Raw genomic sequence first — 7,020 nt, forward strand, 5'->3', positions numbered from 1 at the left:
CCTTCTCCCCCTTTTCCCTCTGAGTGGCAGATTCAGTGTCGGTGCCAGTGCGCTTTTGACTTTCCTCTGGTAGGTCATCCCCGCGCCCCCCCCCGCAACAATATCCCGTTGTTCAAGGGTATGGCCACAGGGGTACACAGCACTGGCTCCTTAACCACTTTTCCCTTCCTGACTGTCACGCAGTTTCCTGTGTCCTGCACCTTGGGTGTAACTACCTCTCTATATGTCCTATCTATCACTCCCCTCAGCCTCCCAAATGATCTCGAGTTCATCCAGTTCCAGCTCCTACTCCTTAAAGTGGATTGTTAGAATCTGTAGCTGGATGCATTTCTTTCGGGTATAGTTGCCCAGTCAATCAGTAAGGTAGAATCCTGCCAACAATAATAGAATGTAAATTTCTAAGAACTCGCAAGCTAAATTTACTAAGTATGAATCGGCATTGTTACAGAAGAACATATTTTCCCCTTAAATGTAATTGTAACCTTGTCTGTAAGTAGATTCAGATATCTTATATTTCTCTTGGGGCAACAGTGCAATTTTCTTAAAATACACTTCATTGTGATCCCTGTCCTTAACCATAAATTGATCAGATAAAGATAAAATGAATTTATTATCTGTCATGGTAAGGATTAACTTCTCTATGGTGCACCAATTTAGCACAATTTGCAGATTATTTGTATTTTTACATACAGTGTTATACTGCAAGATTCCAATATGTGTAGTGTAATTTTCTAAGCTCTCCCTTTAGTAAAATTTGTAACAGGCAAGGCATTGGAATTAGCTGAATGCCCAAAAAAAATCTGTATTAAATCACTTACCTTCCTCTAAGTGACAGCCTATTTGTGTAAACAAAATGTCTATAATGACATCTCTTTGAAAGCTGCAAACCGCGTGCTATCCTTTGACTGGAGATGCAATAGCACTGCTAATTACGCTGTTAAAGTGGTATAGATGGATGGTTAATTTCTCATAAATGGAAAAAGCAGCTTTACTAAATGTGCTTTAAAAGATGCTGTCTATTATACCAAGTGTCTTTTGAGACAAATTCCACCATGCTAATGTAATAGACTTAAAGCCAGTGGGTCATATAGACTTTTTTTTCTCAGTGTAGATTATTGTGCTATTATCCAACACGTCTTTGAAAATGTATTTATCTGAAAATTCTATCACACTCTGTTGCTTTTGAAAAGTCAAATGAACCACTCTGTGGATTTTCAGCTTGCAAGGGGTTCAATTCCTAGCTTGGATTGCAAAGAACCTGCCATTGATGTGTAGAATTTGTATTTTGGCTCAGATTCTGTACCTCTCAGAAATCTGACAGCGTGGATAAAATAAGGGTGAAGGCTATCTGACAGCTGACAAACACTGCATTTAAAATATCCTTTAATTGTAGCCAAAAGCAAGATAAATAGCCATTGTGATGTAATCATAGCTGCATGATTTGGCCCTCTGGTGTCATATACTCTGTTCTGATCAGTTCCCTTAATTTCCTGCTGGAGGAAAGAGGTTAGGATGCTTTCCTAAGAAAATATGTAATAAGAAAAAATATTGGACTGATTAACCAACCACAAATGTAGATTTGGAACACATTCAACTTTACAAAGAAATCAGAGGCGGTAGGAGAAGATGGCAGTGCGACGCAGCGCACGCAGCTCTCCGGTGAAATGATATTGTATTTGTAAGTAGGATGTTGTGCACAATTCTGATTTGATGGAGACAGACATGAGAAGGCACAAAGGAACATCTGGAGAAATTTCTGAAATGCCCGGTTCGCTGCCGCTGCTACTGTGTGATCGAGAATCTCCGGAGAGAAGGCCCCAAAATCCCCGGCTTTGCCTGCTGTGGGCGAGCAAGGCTGGGGTCGAAGCGTTCGGCAGAGATGGCGCTCGGTACTCAGTGTCGGAGGGCTGATCGGAGCTCAAAGTTTCCGGACAACTTAGAGTCGGACTGTGGTCGGGCATGGCAGGGAGAGTTTTCTTCCTTCTCCCATCTGCGTGAGATGTGGGACATTCGAGAGACTTTGAACTTTTTTACTGTGCCATGGACTGTTTTTCATCAAGTTATGGTATTGTTGCACTGTTGTAACTATATGTTATAATTATGTGGTTTTGTTAGCTTTTCAGTCTTGGTCTGTCCTGTGTTTCTGTGATATCACACCGAAGGAATATTGCATCATTTCTTAATGCATGCATTACTAAATGACAATAAAAGAGGACTGCGGGTCCTCATAATCTAATCTAATCTAATCTAAATCACGGTGAATGTCAAAGGGCAGATCTTCCATTGACCTCCCAACAACACTTGCCCTTAGATCATGTTGTTTGCTCCATCATTATCCTGGGTACACACTTCTGCAGAATTGCTGGTTTCAGTTCAGAACCAAGACCAGCACCGTGTAATACAAGCGCATGGTCTTGCCTGTCAATTCAGTTAGCGACAGTCGCAGAGTGGTTAAGACAGCCAGTGAAACCTCACTATAATTGGTATCACTGAAACAAGATCATCAATGTCACAAATATCCAAACACTCTATAGAAGATTCAATTTTTTTTAATATCTATTTTAGAAAATGGAATAACTGGAAAATTAAATTTAAGTATATAAAACATTCACACATATAAAATCAAAATTATATAAATAAATAAAATTAATTAAATAAACTATAATAAACACAATGAGGAAAGTAGTCCTGGGAATCCACAATTTTGTTGCAAGGAACGGGGCAAACCCAAACGCAGGACACTGGCATGGAGATTGAGTTAGGATGCAGGCGAGGGTGTGAGAGTGGCTGGAGCTGAATGGCAAACAGGAGGGTGAACAGGAAAGCAGGAGGCAGGCAGGGCTTATCTTGACACAGAGCATAGAAAGGCAAACAGTAAACAACACTTTTCTTGACACGGAGAGATGGAGTTACACAGGTAAGCCTCGGTACTGAAGTAGAACTTCGAATACTTATCTTGACACAGAGAGACAGAGTTACCCAGGTAAACCTCGGTATTGAAGTAGAACTTAGAATTCACAATCCTAAGCGGCTGGGAACGTTAATTACCACACTGGCTAAACAACGATCTGGCAACTAGTGGATGCAAAGCTGGGGTTTTAATGCTGCAAGTCTTGATGAGAACCAGGTGTGTCGCCATCAAAGGGAATTAGGAGAAAATGGGAAATTAACGGTCGGGACCATGACAAAATCAAAGGGAATTAGGAAAAAATGGGGAATTAACGGTCGGGACCGTGACAAATTTTGGCTCTGAATCCCATATTTCATGAAGTTGGGTTAAATGCAAGCAAGTATACCCCTTGCTGACTTCCTTCTACTACCTCCTTCAGCTAATGAATCATTACTACTACCTGGTAAACAATACTTGGAAGAACCACTGAAATTACTCTGAGGAACTTCAGTGATAATCATCAATCTGGCTTAGAAGTGGAAACACCACGAGCCAAGTTGGCCAAGGTGTGAAGGACATGGTTGCCTCACTGGACCTGCAGCAAATGGAGAGACAATCAACACAGCACAGAGACTTGGCCTTATCATCAGTAACCTCATGAGTCAGCTGTCCATGAGAGTATTAGCAGTCCTTGTAGACAGCATATTGGATTTACGTCAAGCAGAACCTTCTGGGTATGCTGTTGTTGCAGTTGCCAGATATGTAAGTTCAGGTCCCATTATAATAGCAGTAGAATTTAAATTCCATTCATAATTATTTTAACTATTCTTAGTAATGATGACCACAAAACTCCTAGATAGCTCTAAAAGCCAGCTGCTCATTTAATGGCCATCAAGGTAGGAAATCTACTATCCTTATTTATTCTGTTCTACATAGACTCCAAGCCCATAAAAAGGCAATTAACACTTAACTACCTCCTGAAATGTCTTACCAAGCCACTCAGTTGGGTCACTACCACTATTTCAGCACAGGAAAAGGATAAAGCTTGATGGAATACATAGCTTTGATCTAGACACTAAAGTTGGACATAGTGTTGTCTCTCAGATCAGGTAAAAGTTGATGTTCAGAGTTCAGCAATATCCAGGTGAACTCCATATATCAGGTGCCAGATTCCTCCTTCACAGTCCCTGAGTACATCCTATCCAACTTCCTGACTACATGGTACTCATAGAATTATAGCTTGCGAACTGCCAAGCACCAATCTCACGATTACTGGATGCATCTTATTCTATTGGAAGGGTTGACCAAACTGAGGATTCCCAATGGTGACCAGATTATCTAGGTTTTGATCCATGCAGATGTGAACAGCTTCATTTGCTCAAGAATAAAGAATGCAATTGAGCATTGTAGAACCAACAGCAAACATCCCAGTTTTGACCTTGTGATCAATGGGATGATTGATATGGTTGATGAAGTAGCTGAAAATGTTTGAGCCTAGATTGCAGCCTTGAAGAATTCCTTCAAAGATGTTCCAGCGCTGGACTTTGACAACCACAGCAATTTTATCTTTATGAAGTATGACCCCCAACCATTGGTCCATTTTCCCTTTGATGCTCATTAGCTTCAACTTTTCTCTTTGATGGAATCCTTGATAAAATGTCTTCATGTCAAGAGTAGTCACTTAATCGATCACTGAATTTAATCCCTGATGCACGTTCAAATGGAAACTGTAATAAGGTCAGGGTCACCAACTGAGAATCTGACTGGATCCCATAGAATTTATGTATCCCATGGACAGCCATTTCCTGATATCTGGAGGCATGAAATTGACTGAAAATTGGCTTCCATGAAGATGGAGATCTCAGGAGAAAGCCAAGATGAATCATCCATGCCGCACTTCTGACTGAATATAATTTTAAATGCCTCATTGTTGTCCTTCGTGCTGAGATGTTGATCCTTGCCACTGACGACAACAGAGATCTTGTAATCTCCTTTCAATAGCTATGAAAAGGCCTCCATACTGTGAGTATAATTACGTTCCAAAGCAAAATATACTTCGTATACAGTATGTGCCTAGACTACACTAACTGTACCTCCTAAGCCACCAAAGTGACAAAAGCATCAGGCTCAATGGAAAGAACAACATCTGAATAATCCTTTCTAAACTTGGCATCAATTATACCTCAGCATCACTTGAATCTCCTATGCAACAGCACGTGGGACGTCCTTCACCAGAAAAGTTGTGTCAATACCTACAGCTAGCTCACCATCCCCTTCTGGATGGCAATTAGGGACAGCCATTCAATGGTGATCATGCCTATCACAAACAAGAGAGAATCTGCCGATGCTGGAAATCCAAGCACCGCACACAAAATGCTTGGGGAACGCGGTAGGCCAGCCAGCATCTATGGAAAAGAGTACAGTCGACGTTTCGGGCCGAGACCCATCCTGCTGAAGGGTCTCAGCTCAAAATGTCAACTGTTTATTCTTTTCCATAGATGATACCTGGCCTACTGAGTTCCTTCAGCATTTTGTGTGTGTTGCATGGTCATACCTATAATAGCCTGATCCCAAAAACTGAATAAATGAAAGAAAGAATTCTTCATCATCTCCATCATACTTAATGGGTTGAATTCAGATGGAGCTAGCACTCCAGATAGGTCATCCTTGAGATGGTGTGAACGATGAACAGAACTATGTTCCACCAATGTCTGTCACTTCTTGGGCTGACATATCCTTTACATTGTTTTCTAGTGAGGGAAACAACAACGGAGAAGTAAAGTGTAGAAGGACAAGCTGGAGTAACGCCAGGTACACCTAAAAATGAGCCGCTTTCCTAAAAAATGTAACATTACTTAGAAAAGGTAGCATGAAGTGGATAGAATGAAACAATTTTCTTCCATTTTTGTGACTCTGTTCCAGCAAGGCTACAATCAGATCAAAGTTCCACAGTCCTGGCAGAACCCAGCCACTAAAGGTGTAGAAAAGTAAGCTGCCAACGGAAGGGAAAGACCTCACATCTTCTCCATGCCCAATGATGGTGGAGCCAAACATATGACTTCCAAAGGTAAAGCTGAATAATACATAACAATCTCATCCACCTAGGGTTCCTGTTGTGGTCCCCACTGTCAGAAAGACAATGATCAGTATTTGCCTTTCAACCATTCCTTGCTATCTGATACACTCCACAAGAGGCAAACACTGGGTTGAGTGGAGAAGTGGTTAGAATCACTGGACCCACCAACCACAAATCTGGACTATTGATCTAGATAAATGATGTAAGAATGTGATGCTGAGGAGTCATAAGGCATTGGTCAAACTGCACTTGGAGAATTGCGAGCAGTTTTAGGCCACTTATCTAAGAACAGATGTGCTGGCATAGTGCAAGATCTCAAAAATGATTCTTGGAATGAAAGAGTTAACATATAAGAAGTGTTTGATGACTCCAGGCCTGTTCTTACTGGAGTTTAGAAGAATGAGCAGGGGGAATCTCACTGAAACCTATCGAATTTTGAAAGAGCTAAATAGAGAGGATATGGAGAGGATATTTCATATAGTGGGGGACTCTAGGTCCAGAGGGCACAGACTCAGAATAAAGGAACATCCACTTAGAACAGAGATGAGGAGGAGTTTCTTTAGCCAGAGGGTAATCAATCTGTGGAATCAATTGCCACAGACTGCTGTCCACGCCAAGACAATGGGTATATTTAACGCGGAGGTTGATAGGTTCTTGATTAGTCAGGGCATCAAAGGTACAGGGAGAAAGCAGGAGAATAGGGTTGAGAGGAAAAATACATCGGCCATGATAGAATGGTAGAGCAGACTGGATGGGTCCAAATGGCCTAATTCTGTTCCTATGACTTATGGTCTTATGGAAAATGTTTGAATCCTACCATTGTAGCTGGGGTACCCAACTAAAACATATTTAGTTCACTACTGTCTATCAAGTAAATAAATCTGTCAATCTAAGCAGTCTGGCCAATATGTGTTCCCTGATCTATCTTTGTGATTGATTCATAACTGCCTCCTCAGTTAAGGGGGACCAATGAATCATTAATAAATGCTGACATTCCTGTGATGCCATGAACTTGAGAAGCAACAAAGGCATTCATCATAATGACTGCAGCACG

This window comes from Mobula birostris, chromosome 11, assembly GCF_030028105.1.
Source record: "Mobula birostris isolate sMobBir1 chromosome 11, sMobBir1.hap1, whole genome shotgun sequence".
NCBI lineage: Eukaryota > Metazoa > Chordata > Chondrichthyes > Myliobatiformes > Myliobatidae > Mobula > Mobula birostris.